The sequence below is a fragment of the Pseudophryne corroboree genome, chromosome 11 (genome assembly GCF_028390025.1).
Source record: "Pseudophryne corroboree isolate aPseCor3 chromosome 11, aPseCor3.hap2, whole genome shotgun sequence".
NCBI classification, from domain to species: domain Eukaryota; kingdom Metazoa; phylum Chordata; class Amphibia; order Anura; family Myobatrachidae; genus Pseudophryne; species Pseudophryne corroboree.
The window spans coordinates 245,812,389-245,829,051 of NC_086454.1; positions in this window are offsets into that span (position 1 = coordinate 245,812,389).

Below are 16,663 nucleotides of genomic sequence, written 5' to 3' on the forward strand. Positions count from 1 at the left end.
GCAAACTTGATGCCATGTGGGAGGATGTTCCATATGTCGTAGTCAGTGTTCCAACCGGTAATATCTACACCTATCGAATCCGTCGTGGTCCAGAAGAACCCGTCAGAGTTGTATCCCGAGATCAACTAAAATCTTGTACAATGGAGGTCCTGACGGCGAAAGAAGACGTGGTTTGGACAGCTGAACCGCCAACCCCAGGGGATATTCCACTACACGACCCCATGGATCTCCTGTTGTTCATGGGTGGTACCGGTCCGCAGAGCTCAATAAGAATTATAGCCCAAGAAACCATGGAGGAGAAATCTCGTAAATGCAGTGATTTCTCTTGTGCTGGGGATGGTAGGGTCGAGGATGGAGTATCTATACCAGCAAATAGAAGATCGAAACGAAGTACTAAAGGCCTATTACCTCTAAGATATCGTGATTAAGATACCTTGGGGATATACTTGTACTTACTGTGCTTGTAAACGTACACATGAATTGATCCAAGTACAAATAAAGGATGTGTGGGGACACACATCGTTCCAGCGGGGGAAAAGTGTAATACCCTGTTATTGTAGTGAGTTAATTTGAGCAGTTAATGAAATGTTAATATAACTGTGAAATATTTTATAGTAAAATTAATATGTTTTAAAAGGTTGTGTTACCCTCACAGAGAGTAAAGGACTTATGACACAGTTTATCACCCTCATGGAGGGTAAATGGGACGGGACGGGCAGTTGACAGCCCAGGAGTTGGAAGGGCTCGTGGCCTCAGGACTTGCTGATTGGCCTGATGATAGGGGAGCGCTGGTCCCCTATAGCACCTGGGGAAAGTCAGCGCGTGCAGGGAGAAAACGGCGGGACTGATCCGGGCACCGAGACGGAGTTTAAAAAAAAAAAAAAACCCTGTGTGGCAGTCTGAGGAGATTCGGAGTGTTGCGCAGACGAAGTACAGAGGTGTCCCTTGGCGGCTGACGGGAGAAGACCAGCGTGTACTTACCCACCCGGATCCCGGTGATCATCGAGCAGAGAGAGAGACAGACGGGAGTAGCGGAGGTCCCGGTGAAAGCAGCTACACGGAGGCGCGGCATCCACAGTGTCAGCGGTGAGACAGCAGAGCTCTGACTGGGGAATAGAAGAGAGAGAGACGGCTCCGGAGACGCCCTCGGGGAGTCGGCTGAACAGATAGGAGGCCAACCAGAGCAGTGAGTGACGGCCCAGGGGAGAGTGAGAGGCAGCTCCGGACACTCCATATTAGGTCAGGGGTGGACTTATATAATTAAACCAGATAGAAAAAAAGGGCCTCTTGCTGAAGGGAATTTGTGCTAATAGTGCCCTAGACATCATCACCCTCAGGACATCTGCTGAAGGGATTTATTGAAGTAAAACACAGTGGCACATACAGCTAGCCTCTAAAAGGGGATAAAAGGAGCAGTTCTGATAATAAAGTTAAGTCAGCTCAGTTTATGAATTAAACTTTATCCAGAATTAGACTTACCTCATCTGAAGTGCATACATTGAGATTAGTCACAGGATCAATCCGTCCTCTCCCACCAGGCATCTGGAGTTGAGACAGGAGAACTACCTTCTGTATATTATAAGATGTGGAACATAACAGAGATTATTATCAATAATTCCATGTAGTATCTAAGGATTGGTCGCACCTTTGAATGCAGCTAGTTCGATCACAGGTGCAGGTCAGCAAGGGATATCCCATGCACCGTGGAAAATAGTCCAGCTCCGTAGCACACATTTATTTACTTTGTGGATTACAAATTAACTGAGTTAATTAAACAGAAAGTGAAAAAGGATTTAGCAGAGAGTAGTTCGTGCTTCAGGGACTAATGCATCCTAGCCATATAACTTAATGGAAATTATTAACGGATAAGAACTTCATGTGCACCAACGGTATGGCCATTAGGTACTATGCAGTATAGGTAATTTAATAGACCGGTCTATTGGGTGATTGAGATTCAAGACTGCAGGGTATACAGTTGGAACCATTGTGAGGTTTTGTTGGGTATGTTATTGCTGGTATTTAAGTTGCTTACCATAATTGCATATATTTGAATTATTCAATGTTTTATAAATGTGCTGTCCTTAATTCAAATATTCTTCCTGTACAGTATGGAGATCTGCGGGGATCAACTGTGCTGTAAAATAAAAATTTCATTTTATTTATCTTAAGCAGACGACATTGTGATAAAGAAATTTATAACTACTTAACTGTAAAATCTCTAAGTTTGGTGGTAAGCATTACTGCCGGATATAATTATATGCTGTTGTCACAAAATAAACCAGAAAATCTGTTTTAATCCCGTACTTCTATTGCTGCATATTTATGAACATCATTTCCTTGCTGCAAAACAAAGAGAGCATATGTAGGAAGTACCAAGGTGAGAGTAATAGCCCATAATTACTCAATACATTCCTTTAGGAGTCTACACTGTCATCAAAACGAGTATTACATATATGGTTTTTAATGATAATGTTACTAAATACCAGTATACATACATATATACACAAACAACATATAAACATAAAACCAGGCGGAAGTTCAGTCTCTGTAATGAGTTTCCAGACTTTAAAGGTTTGTCTACAGTCCGTATATAGACCCTCATTTAGCTCAGATCACTGTCTGACAAAAATTGCAATCGAGCAATTTTTGTCAAACTACGCATGCGCTGCGGCCGCAGAGTGCATGCGTATGCATTCACAGTGTGATTGCATCCCTGAAGGATGTGATCACACTATGACTGGGTGGACTGTTTTTGTGGCAGCTGGGTGATGTCACACGCAGCTGCTCCAATTAAGAAAATGGCGGCGGACCACCTGCAAGCACAAACTCCACACATTGGGAATGGAATCCATGACCTCAGTGATGTCAGGCAGTAATGTCCCCCATTACACCATCCATCATTCCAAGACTTTTGGATTTCTAGCTTGATATCAAGAACTTAATATTTGCGGTCCTTAATTGGTGTGTGTGTGTGTGTGTGTGTGTGTGTGTGTGTGTGTGAACATTTGGAACATTTTAACAGTGAACGTTTGCTGTGGTATACTATATGTGAAGTTCCAGCTTCCTTAAATTTAAAATGTCTTTCTTATTTATTTATTCATTTTATGTCACCTGCAAACAGGATAGCCATATATGCTGACGGCTGAACTAATGTGATATCAGAGAGGCATGAGGTATAAAGTATACATCAGTAATTCCTAATTCACTTACTTTACTGCCAAAGGAAGTTCTACCTGCATAACCTTTAATCCTTTATCCGCTCACTTGTTTTTCAGGTACACTTTCCCTTTAAAAACAAAATCATATGTATTATGACATTGCCATGTCATATAGCCCCCCCTCCCAGACAGAGGCCTCATAGCTCAACTGAAGAGGACAGCGACAATGTTTGTACGTGTCGTATATTGTAAGTAATCTAACAACCTTTGACATTCTGTTCATGTAACATTATTTTACATTTGTTTTGTAACCCATTTTTATGTACACAGACACTACCTATTCCTGGGACAGCCTTCTTTATCAATTCTTAATACTTCTTTATCTTTTATATTACAGCTTTCTCAAATCCCATCTGGAATAATAGCCATAAGCAGCAGCGGAGAGGTGATTCAACATCACCAACAGGGATGAGGACCTCAGCGGAAGACTGGCAGAGGCCAGGATGACGAGGTTGGACGAGGACCTCAGCACCAGATATGGCGTAAACGGGATACACAGAAACTGTCCGGAAGGGGATAACACCCCCTCTGCCAGACTGGGAGAAGCCAGAACCCCCTCTGCCAGACTGGGAGAGGCCAGAGCCTCCATTGCCAGAATCAGAGATGCCAGTGCACCCATTGCCAGACTGACAGTGGCCAGTGCCAGGCTAGTAGAGGCCAGCAACAAACTGATAGAAGTCAGCACCCCCAGCAACAAACTGGGAGAGGTCAGTACTCCTAATATCAGAGTAGGAGAGGCCCAGGCTCCCAGCACCACCATGGGAAAGGCCAGGACCCTGAGCAACACTTTGGGAGAGGCCAGCACTCCCAATACCACTGTTAGAGAGGCCAGTATTACAAGAAACACTGTGGGAGAGGTCAGTACCCCCAGCAACAGTGTAGGGGAGGCCAGCACTCCCTATATTACAGTGGGAGAGGCCACCCCAGCACCATCTGACAGGTCAGTGGGCCCCCAGCAATATCTATCAGGCCAGGACCCATAGCGCCATCTTAGAAGCCATCAGGATGGTTTTCTTTATCACTTCTTTTTACTTCTATATCTTTTAAATTACAGCTTCAGCAGAGAGCTGAGTGACATTGCCACCAACGCGGATTAGGACCTCAGCAGAAGACTGGCAGAGGCCAGGATGAGCAGGCTGGACGAGGACCTCAGCGCTGGATATGGTGTAAACGGGATGCACATAAACTGGCCGGAAGGGGATAACACCCCCAAAGCCAGACTGGGAAAAGCCAGAAGCCCCAGTGACAGACTGGGAGAGGCCAGAGCCTCCATTGCCAGAATCAGAGATGCCCGTGCACCCATTGCCAGACTGACAGTGGCCAGTGCCAGGCTAGTAGAGGCCAGCACCAGACTTACAGACGTCAGCACCCCCAGCAACAAACTGGGAAAGGTCAGCACTCCCTATATCAGAGTGAAAGAGGACCAGTACCCTGAGCAACACTTTGGGAGAGGCCAGCACTTCCAGCACCACCGTTGGAGAGGCCAGTATCACAAGAAACACGGTGGGAGAGGTCAGTACCACCAGCACCAGTGAAGGGGAGGCCAGCACTCCCTATATCACAGTGGGAGAGGCCACCCCAGCACCATCTGACAGATCAGTGGGCCCACAACAATATCTATCAGGCCAGGACCACCAGCACCATCTGAGAGGCCATCAGGGTGGTTTTCTTTATCACTTCTTAACACTTCTATATCTTTTATATTACAGCTTCAGTAGTGGAGAGCTGAGTGACATTGCCACCAACGCGGATCAGGACCTCAGCGGAAGACTGGCAGAGCCCAGGATGCCCAGGCTGGAAGAGGACAAGCACCTCAGCGCCAGATATGGAATACACGGGATGCACAGAAACTAACCAGAAGGGGATAACATCCCCAGAGCCATGCTGGGAGAGGCCACCCCAGAACCATGTGGCAGGTCACTGGTCCCCCAGCAATATCTATAAGGCCAGGGACCCCAGTGCCATCTTAGAAGCCATCAGGATGGTTTTCTTTATCACTTCTTAATACTTCTATATCTTTTATAATACAGCTTAAGCAGCAAAGAGCTGAGTGACATTGACAACGACGCAGATTAGGACCTCAGCGGAAGACTGGCAGAGCCCAGGATGCCCAGGCTGGAAGAGAACAAGGACCTCGGTGCCAGATATGGAATACACGCAATGCACAGAAACTGTCCGGAAGGGGATAACATCCCCAGAGCCATGTGGCAGGCCAGGGTCTCCAGCAATATCTCCCCGGCCAGCGCCCACAGCACCATCTAAGAGGCCATCAGGATGGTTTTCTTTATCACTTCTTAATACTTCTATATCTTTTATATTACAGCTTCAGCAACAGAGAGCTGAGTGACATTGCCACCAACGTGGTTTAGGACCTCAGCGGAAGACAGGAAGAGCCCAGGATGCCCAGGCTGGAAGAGGACAAGGACCTCAGCACCAGATATGGAATACACACAATGCACAGAAACTGACCGCAAGGGGATAACATCCCCAGAGCCTTTCTGTGAAAGGCCACCCCAGCACCATGTGGCAGGCCAGGGCCCCCAAGCAAAATCTATCAGGCCAGTGCCCGCAGCACCATCTGAAAAGCCATAATAATAACTTTACAGAATATAAGGGGACAGAATCGGGTTAGGATGTGGTGTTTGGTATCCAGATGTACAGTATTTCAAGGGCAATATTCCGATCGCAGTTTGCAGAATGTAGCAGCTCCTGTACATAGATATGCACAGGAATACAATATTAATATCACACTGTATTTACTGTACTCCTTATATTCGGTGGGAACCCAGTGGAGGACACCTGCAAGTGCACCTGGACCAGGCATCGCCCACCTATTCAAACCGATATATGACCCCTCAAGTACTGTAAATGACCAGCCCTGTGACCTATGAAAGAAGAGATTACAGTTTCCTTTGTACTATGTTTTGGACAATTGTATAAAAGCCAAGCCTCCTGGCCGGTCCCAGTCTAATTCTCTAAAGGTCATCTAGCTAGACTGACTGAGGACCGGATCCGGGTGGCACAGGCGAACAAACGTATGTATCCATTGGTTGTAGCTTTTCTCTTGTATTGTTGTATTTCTGTTGTACGCCCTTTTAAGTAAATATTTGTTGCTGGGTTGGACCACAACATAACATATACAATTGGTGTCGCATTGCATTCCTGTTAGGGGTTTTAAAGTATATTCAGCCGCACGTGTAGCTACCTTGTGCTTACAACGTGTCGGCGTGCTTAAGCAATGTGTACACATTCATAGAGGTTTATCTCACACACTGGCCCTCATTCCGAGTTGTTCGCTCGCAAGCTGCTTTTAGCAGCATTGCACACGCTAAGCCGCCGCCTACTGGGAGTGAATCGTAGCTTAGCAGAATTGCGAACGAAAGATTCGCAATATTGCGAAAAGATTTCTCTGTGCAGTTTCTGAGTAGCTCGAGACTTACTCTTCCAGTGCGATCAGTTCAGTGCTTGTCGTTCCTGGTTTGACGTCACAAACACACCCAGCGTTCGCCCAGACACTCCCCCGTTTCTTCAGCCACTCCCGCGTTTTTTCCAGAAACGGCAGCGTTTTTTCACACACTCCCAGAAAACGGCCAGTTTCCGCCCAGAAACACCCACTTCCTGTTAGTCACACTCCGATCACCAGAACGAAGAAAAAACCTCGTAATGCCGTGAGTAAAATACCAAACTTCTTAGCAAATTTACTTGGCGCAGTCACAGTGTGAACATTGCGCATGCGCAATTAGCGGAAAATCGCTGCGATGCGAAGAAAATTACCAAGGGAACAACTCGGAATGAGGGCCACTGTGCGGTCGCAGCGGCCCAAACACTGGTGTATTAAGGTATTGCTTTTTTTCCCTGAAAGTTAAAAGAACTTAATAATAGTAACATAGTAACATAGTTAATGAGGTTGAAGAGAGGAAAAATGGCCATCGGGTTCAACCTTTACTGTATTAAGCTGTGCACATTATAAAGCACCAGCTGAAGTAATGTTTTTGTACCAGTTGACAACTATATTTCTTAACACTCCCAGATACTTAATGTCAATATATTAAATGGATACTTTTTTCAGCTAGAAAGCTGTCCAATCCGTTTCTATCTGCATTTACAGAGTCCGCCATTATTACCTTATCCGGTATGGAGTTCCAAAACCTTATTGCCCTTACGGTAAAGAACCCTTTCCTATGTTGTGTATGGAATTTTCTCTCCTCTAGCCTTAGCGAGTGCCCACGTGTCCTATACAGAGTTCTATTAATAAACTGCTAAATCCTTGTAATGACCATTTACATATTTGAAGATATTAATAATGTCTCCTCTTAGACGCCTCTTTTCTAGTGTATACAAATTTAACCTTGTAAGCCTTTCCTCATACTCCAGTGTCTCTAACCCTTTAATTAGTTTAGTAGCTCGCCTTTGAACTCTTTCGAGTTCCCAGATATCTTTTTTATAATATGGTGCCCAAAATTGAACACAATATTCCAAGTGCGGACGTACCAATGATTTGTACAACGGCAGGATTACATCCTCGTCCCTTGTCACAATACCCCATTTTATGCACGCAAGGGCTTTGCTTGCCTTCTTTGCTGCATTTTGACATTGTGTACTGTTATTAAGCCTATTATCTATGAGCACCCCCAAACCTTTTTCCACTACTGTTACCCCTATATTTTCCCCATTAAATGAGTAGGATGCAAGTTTGTTTTTAATCCCAAAATGCATAACTTTGCATTTTGCAATATTGAACCTCATTACCCATTTAGACGCCCAGGTTTTAAGTTTAAATAAGTCATTCTGTAGAGACTCCACATCTATTTCTAAACGAATTACCTTACGCAGTTTGATATCATCTGCAAAGATTGACACTGTGCTTCCTAGGCCTATTCCTAGATCATTAATAAATATATTGAACAGTAGCAGGGCAAGTACGGACCCTTGCGGTATTCCACTGACTACTGGTGCCCAGCTGGAGAACATCCCATTGACCACTACTCGTACCCTGTTATCCAGCCAATTACCTATCCATGTACAAATAGTATTTCCTAGGCCAAGTTCCCTTAATTTGATGATCAGTCTCCTGTGAGGCACTGTATTGAAGGCTTTTGCAAAATCTAAATACAGTAGACAACATCCACTGCTTTTCCCTGGTCAAGATTATCGCTCACTTCCTCGTAGAAGCTAATTAAGTTAGTTTGACATGATCTGTCCCTCACAAACCCATGCTGACTCGTGCTAATAAACTTCGTATTCTTCAGACAATCCTCTATGCTATCCTTCAAAATTCCTTTCCGATATTTTACCCACTATAGAGGTTAAACTAACTGGACTATAGCTCCCAGGATGATTTTTAGATCCCTTTTTAAATAATGTCACTATAAGGGTCTTGCTAGCTGTGCCCTAAGCTCTATAATAACCCTTGGGTGAAAACCATCTGGGCCTGATGATTTATTAATCTTTATGTTGCTTAGTCTCTCCAGGACTACTTCCTCACTTAAACTAGCATCTAGCCAAGAATCATTACCTTCCAGTGGCAAACGCAGGATTTGCATGGGGGGGTTTCCAGAACTGGGCGGAGCCAATCACGGGGGTGGGGACTGAGGTGACCCAGTATATGCTGGGTCCGTAAAACTAGTGTCTGTGTGTGTGTGTATATATATATATATATTACTACACACATATATATATATATATATATATACATATATCTACACACACACATATATATATATATATACATACACACACACATACATATACACGGGTGGTCTTCAGTATGCCGGCGGTCGGGCTCCCGGCGACCAGCATACCGGCGCCGGGAGCCTGACCGCCAGCATACCGACACTTATTCTACCTAGTGGGGGTCCACGACCCCCCTGGAGGGAGAATAGAATAGTGTGGCGCGTGTAGCGTGGCGAGCGCAGCGAGCCCGCAAGGGGCTCATTTGCGCTCGCCACACTGTTGGTAAGCCGGGAGATCGTAGTGAACCCATATACACATATACATAGCATATTAAACATGCACACATATATATATATATATATATATACACACACACGCACATACAGTACACATATATATACACATGTATATATATATATATATATATCATATGTGTGTGTGTTTATATGTATGTATGTATGTATGTATGTATATACATGTGTATATATGTAGGCACATGGATATATATGTACTATAATTAAAATAAAGTAAACTTTTATTGCACTTGCAAGTGCCACCAGGAAGACAGCAGGCTGCAGAGGACGCTAGACAGTCATTAATAATACTCATGCAGCTAAAAAAAAAAAAAATATATATATTTTTTTTTTAAGTGGAGGGGGGTTTCTGGGTACTCGGAAACCCCCCCTGGGTGCGCCACTGCCTTCACTGTCGTAATGCACTACTATCACTGTCTGATCCTCTCTTGTGAATACTGATGAAAAAAGTTGTTCAGTATGTCCGCTTTTATTTTGTCATCGTTTATTAAGGCTCCCAGTTCATCTTTTAATGGGCATAAGTTCTCCTTTTTTAACCTTTTACTGTTTTTGTATTTATAAAACTTTTTATGATTGGCTTTACTCTCTATAGCGATTTGCTTTTTGTTTACAATTTTAGCTGCTCTTATTACTTTTTTGCATCTTTTATTGCATTCCTTGTAATACTGGAATGACTTCTCCCATCCAACAGATTTAAATGTTTTGAAAGCACGCCTCTTTTAAGCCATTTCTTTTTTACCTCGTTATTAAGACACATTGGTTTGTGTTTAGTACTCCTGTGTTTACTGTCCATTGGAATTAATTTGTGAATATTGCTATCAAGCAACCCTTTTAAATGTCCTTACCATGAAACAAAACTTCTCATTCAATGTCGTTTAGTGCCTGTCTCAGCATATTGAAGTTAGTTCACCAACAGGGATGAGGACCTCAGCGGAAGACTGGCAGAGGCCAGGATGACGAGGTTGGACGAGGACCTCAGCACCAGATATGGCGTAAACGGGATACACAGAAACTGTCCGGAAGGGGATAACACCCCCAAAGCCAGACTGGGAGAAGCCAGAACCCCCTCTGCCAGACTGGGAGAGGCCAGAGCCTCCATTGCCAGAATCAGAGATGCCAGTGCACCCATTGCCAGACTGACAGTGGCCAGTGCCAGGCTAGTAGAGGCCAGCAACAAACTGATAGAAGTCAGCACCCCCAGCAACAAACTGGGAGAGGTCAGTACTCCTAATATCAGAGTGGGAGAGGCCCAGGCTCCCAGCACCACCATGGGAAAGGCCAGGACCCTGAGCAACACTTTGGGAGAGGCCAGCACTCCCAATACCACTGTTAGAGAGGCCAGTATTACAAGAAACACTGTGGGAGAGGTCAGTACCCCCAGCAACAGTGTAGGGGAGGCCAGCACTCCCTATATTACAGTGGGAGAGGCCACCCCAGCACCATCTGACAGGTCAGTGGGCCCCCAGCAATATCTATCAGGCCAGGACCCATAGCGCCATCTTAGAAGCCATCAGGATGGTTTTCTTTATCACTTCTTTTTACTTCTATATCTTTTAAATTACAGCTGCAGCAGAGAGCTGAGTGACATTGCCACCAACGCGGATTAGGACCTCAGCAGAAGACTGGCAGAGGCCAGGATGAGCAGGCTGGACGAGGACCTCAGCGCCGGATATGGTGTAAACGGGATGCACATAAACTGGCCGGAAGGGGATAACACCCCCAAAGCCAGACTGGGAAAAGCCAGAAGCCCCAGTGACAGACTGGGAGAGGCCAGAGCCTCCATTGCCAGAATCAGAGATGCCCGTGCACCCATTGCCAGACTGACAGTGGCCAGTGCCAGGCTAGTAGAGGCCAGCACCAGACTAACAGACGTCAGCACCCCCAGCAACAAACTGGGAAAGGTCAGCACTCCCTATATCAGAGTGAAAGAGGACCAGGACCCTGAGCAACACTTTGGGAGAGGCCAGCACTTCCAGCATCACCGTTGGAGAGGCCAGTATCACAAGAAACACGGTGGGAGAGGTCAGTACCACCAGCACCAGTGAAGGGGAGGCCAGCACTCCCTATATCACAGTGGGAGAGGCCACCCCAGCACCATCTGACAGATCAGTGGGCCCACAACAATATCTATCAGGCCAGGACCACCAGCACCATCTGAGAGGCCATCAGGGTGGTTTTCTTTATCACTTCTTAACACTTCTATATCTTTTATATTACAGCTTCAGTAGTGGAGAGCTGAGTGACATTGCCACCAACGCGGATCAGGACCTCAGCGGAAGACTGGCAGAGCCCAGGATGCCCAGGCTGGAAGAGGACAAGCACCTCAGCGCCAGATATGGAATACACGGGATGCACAGAAACTAACCAGAAGGGGATAACATCCCCAGAGCCATGCTGGGAGAGGCCACCCCAGAACCATGTGGCAGGTCACTGGTCCCCCAGCAATATCTATAAGGCCAGGGACCCCAGTGCCATCTTAGAAGCCATCAGGATGGTTTTCTTTATCACTTCTTAATACTTCTATATCTTTTATAATACAGCTTAAGCAGCAAAGAGCTGAGTGACATTGACAACGACGCAGATTAGGACCTCAGCGGAAGACTGGCAGAGCCCAGGATGCCCAGGCTGGAAGAGAACAAGGACCTCGGTGCCAGATATGGAATACACGCAATGCACAGAAACTGTCCGGAAGGGGATAACATCCCCAGAGCCATGTGGTAGGCCAGGGTCTCCAGCAATATCTCCCCGGCCAGCGCCCACAGCACCATCTAAGAGGCCATCAGGATGGTTTTCTTTATCACTTCTTAATACTTCTATATCTTTTATATTACAGCTTCAGCAACAGAGAGCTGAGTGACATTGCCACCAACGTGGTTTAGGACCTCAGCGGAAGACAGGAAGAGCCCAGGATGCCCAGGCTGGAAGAGGACAAGGACCTCAGCACCAGATATGGAATACACACAATGCACAGAAACTGACCGCAAGGGGATAACATCCCCAGAGCCTTTCTGTGAAAGGCCACCCCAGCACCATGTGGCAGGCCAGGGCCCCCAAGCAAAATCTATCAGGCCAGCGCCCCCAGCACCATCTGAAAGGCCATAATAATAACTTTACAGAATATAAGGGGACAGAATCAGGTTAGGATGTGGTGTTTGGTATCCAGATGTACAGTATTTCAAGGGCAATATTCCGATCGCAGTTTGCAGAATGTAGCAGCTCCTGTACATAGATATGCACAGGAATACAATATTAATATCACACTGTATTTACTGTACTCCTTATATTCGGTGGGAACCCAGTGGAGGACACCTGCAAGTGCACCTGGACCAGGCATCGCCCACCTATTCAAACCGATATATGACCCCTCAAGTACTGTAAATGACCAGCCCTGTGACCTATGAAAGAAGAGATTACAGTTTCCTTTGTACTATGTTTTGGACAATTGTATAAAAGCCAAGCCTCCTGGCCGGTCCCAGTCTAATTCTCTAAAGGTCATCTAGCTAGACTGACTGAGGACCGGATCCGGGTGGCACAGGCGAACAAACGTATGTATCCATTGGTTGTAGCTTTTCTCTTGTATTGTTGTATTTCTGTTGTACGCCCTTTTAAGTAAATATTTGTTGCTGGGTTGGACCACAACATAACATATACAATTGGTGTCGCATTGCATTCCTGTTAGGGGTTTTAAAGTATATTCAGCCGCACGTGTAGCTACCTTGTGCTTACAACGTGTCGGCGTGCTTAAGCAATGTGTACACATTCATAGAGGTTTATCTCACACACTGGCCCTCATTCCGAGTTGTTCGCTCGCAAGCTGCTTTTAGCAGCATTGCACACGTTAAGCCGCCGCCTACTGGGAGTGAATCGTAGCTTAGCAGAATTGCGAACGAAAGATTCGCAATATTGCGAAAAGATTTCTCTGTGCAGTTTCTGAGTAGCTCGAGACTTACTCTTCCAGTGCCATCAGTTCAGTGCTTGTCGTTCCTGGTTTGACGTCACAAACACACCCAGCGTTCGCCCAGACACTCCCCCGTTTCTTCAGCCACTCCCGCGTTTTTTCCAGAAACGGCAGCGTTTTTTCACACACTCCCAGAAAACGGCCAGTTTCCGCCCAGAAACACCCACTTCCTGTTAATCACACTCCGATCACCAGAACGAAGAAAAAACCTCGTAATGCCGTGAGTAAAATACCAAACTTCTTAGCAAATTTACTTGGCGCAGTCACAGTGCGAACATTGCGCATGCGCAATTAGCGGAAAATCTGCGATGCGAAGAAAATTACCAAGCGACAACTCGGAATGAGGGCCACTGTGCGGTCGCAGCGGCCCAAACACTGGTGTATTAAGGTATTGCTTTTTTTTCCTGAAAGTTAAAAGAACTTAACAATAGTAACATAGTAACATAGTTAATGAGGTTGAAAAGAGGAAAAATGGCCATCGGGTTCAACCTTTACTGTATTAAGCTGTGCACATTATAAAGCACCAGCTGAAGTAATGTTTTTGTACCAGTTGACAACTATATTTCTTAACACTCCCAGATACTTAATGTCAATATATTAAATGGATACTTTTTTCAGCTAGAAAGCTGTCCAATCCGTTTCTATCTGCATTTACAGAGTCCGCCATTATTACCTTATCCGGCATGGAGTTCCAAAACCTTATTGCCCTTACGGTAAAGAACCCTTTCCTATGTTGTGTATGGAATTTTCTCTCCTCTAGCCTTAGCGAGTGCCCACGTGTCCTATACAGAGTTCTATTAATAAACTGCTAAATCCTTGTAATGACCCTTTACATATTTGAAGATATTAATAATGTCTCCTCTTAGACGCCTCTTTTCTAGTGTATACAAATTTAACCTAGTAAGCCTTTCCTCGTACTCCAGTGTCTCTAACCCTTTAATTAGTTTAGTAGCTCGCCTTTGAACTCTTTCGAGTTCCCAGATATCTTTTTTATAATATGGTGCCCAAAATTGAACACAATATTCCAAGTGCGGACGTACCAATGATTTGTACAACGGCAGGATTACATCCTCGTCCCTTGTCACAATACCCCATTTTATGCACGCAAGGGCTTTGCTTGCCTTCTTTGCTGCATTTTGACATTGTGTACTGTTATTAAGCCTATTATCTATGAGCACCCCCAAACCTTTTTCCACTACTGTTACCCCTATATTTTCCCCATTAAATGAGTAGGATGCAAGTTTGTTTTTAATCCCAAAATGCATAACTTTGCATTTTGCAATATTGAACCTCATTCCCCATTTAGACGCCCAGGTTTTAAGTTTAAATAAGTCATTCTGTAGAGACTCCACATCTATTTCTAAATGAATTACCTTACGCAGTTTGATATCATCTGCAAAGATTGACACTGTGCTTCCCAGGCCTATTCCTAGATCATTAATAAATATATTGAACAGTAGCGGGGCAAGTACGGACCCTTGCGGTATTCCGCTGACTACTGGTGCCCAGCTGGAGAACATCCCATTGACCACTACTCGTACCCTGTTATCCAGCCAATTACCTATCCATGTACAAATAGTATTTCCTAGGCCAAGTTCCCTTAATTTGATGATCAGTCTCCTGTGAGGCACTGTATTGAAGGCTTTTGCAAAATCTAAATAGACAACATCCACTGCTTTTCCCTGGTCAAGATTATCGCTCACTTCCTCGTAGAAGCTAATTAAGTTAGTTTGACATGATCTGTCCCTCACAAACCCATGCTGACTCGTGCTAATAAACTTCGTATTCTTCAGACAATCCTCTATGCTATCCTTCAAAATTCCTTCCGATATTTTACCCACTATAGAGGTTAAACTAACTGGACTATAGCTCCCAGGATGATTTTTAGATCCCTTTTTAAATAATGTCACTATAAGGGTCTTGCTAGCTGTGCCCTAAGCTCTATAATAACCCTTGGGTGAAAACCATCTGGGCCTGATGATTTATTAATCTTTATGTTGCTTAGTCTCTCCAGGACTACTTCTCACTTAAACTAGCATCTAGCCAAGAATCATTACCTTCACTGTCGTAATGCACTACTATCACTGTCTGATCCTCTCTTGTGAATACTGATGAAAAAAGTTGTTCAGTATATCCGCTTTTATTTTGTCATCGTTTATTAAGGCTCCCTAAGGCTCCCAGTTCATCTTTTAATGGGCATAAGTTCTCCTTTTTTAACCTTTTACTGTTTTTGTATTTATAAAACTTTTTATGATTGGCTTTACTCTCTATAGCGATTTGCTTTTTGTTTACAATTTTAGCTGCTCTTATTACTTTTTTGCGTCTTTTATTGCATTCCTTGTAATACTGGAATGACTTCTCCCATCCAACAGATTTAAATGTTTTGAAAGCACGACTCTTTTTAGCCATTTCTTTTTTACCTCGTTATTAAGACACATTGGTTTGTGTTTAGTACTCCTGTGTTTACTGTCCATTGGAATTAATTTGTGAACATTGCTATCAAGCAACCCTTTTAAATGTCCTTACCATGAAACAAAACTTCTCATTCAATGTCGTTTAGTGCCTGTCTCAGCATATTGAAGTTAGTTTTTCTAAAGTTTAATGTTTTGGTTGATCCCTTATAGCTATGTTTCTTGAAACTGATGTCGAATGTGATCATATAGTGATCACTGTTTCCCAAGGTCTCCCCAACTGTAATGTTTGATATAATGTCCACATTATTGGTAATAACTAAAGTAGGTCCAGAATATAATTACCTCTAGTTGGGTCCTCGACTAATTGAGGCAAGTATTGATCCTTTAATGTAGTTAGGAACCTGCTGCTCCTAGCTTTTACACATGAATCGTTACTCCAATTTATATCAGGATAATTGAAATCCCCTATCACTAGGATGTCCCCCATTCCCGCAGCTTTTTCAATTTACTACAAGAGTTGTTCCTCCTCATGTATGCTAATATCCGGTTGTTTGTAGCACATGCCAATGACTAGTTTTTTTGTGTCAATGCCCCCACTTGTGATCTCAACCCATAGGGATTCCATGTTATCTCTAGTCCCCTTGTAAATAACATCTATTAAGCATCTCTTTATATATTATCACAGCTCTGCATCTCTATATATCTTCACAGATCTGCATCTTTTTATATATCATCACAGATCTGCATCACTTTATATAAAGAAACATCAGTGACATGTGGTCAGGTGAGGCATTCTCTCTCCTGTCTTACTTCAGTTTACTCCAGAGTGTTGACTATAAAAATGATAAGTAAAAGACACAGAAGATATTATAAATATCTTCTTCAGTGGCGGAACTACCACCAGTGCAAGCAGTGCTTTGCACTGGGCCCCGCTACAGTCAAGGGGCCCAAAGCCAGCGTGGCATGCAATGAGTCAAACTTACTCATTACATGCCGCCCGCTGAGGAGAGGAGCAGCACCCATGGGAGGAGAGGAGGAGGGAGGTGGAGGAGGGACCTACAGCAGCGCACTGTAATTGGTGGAGGC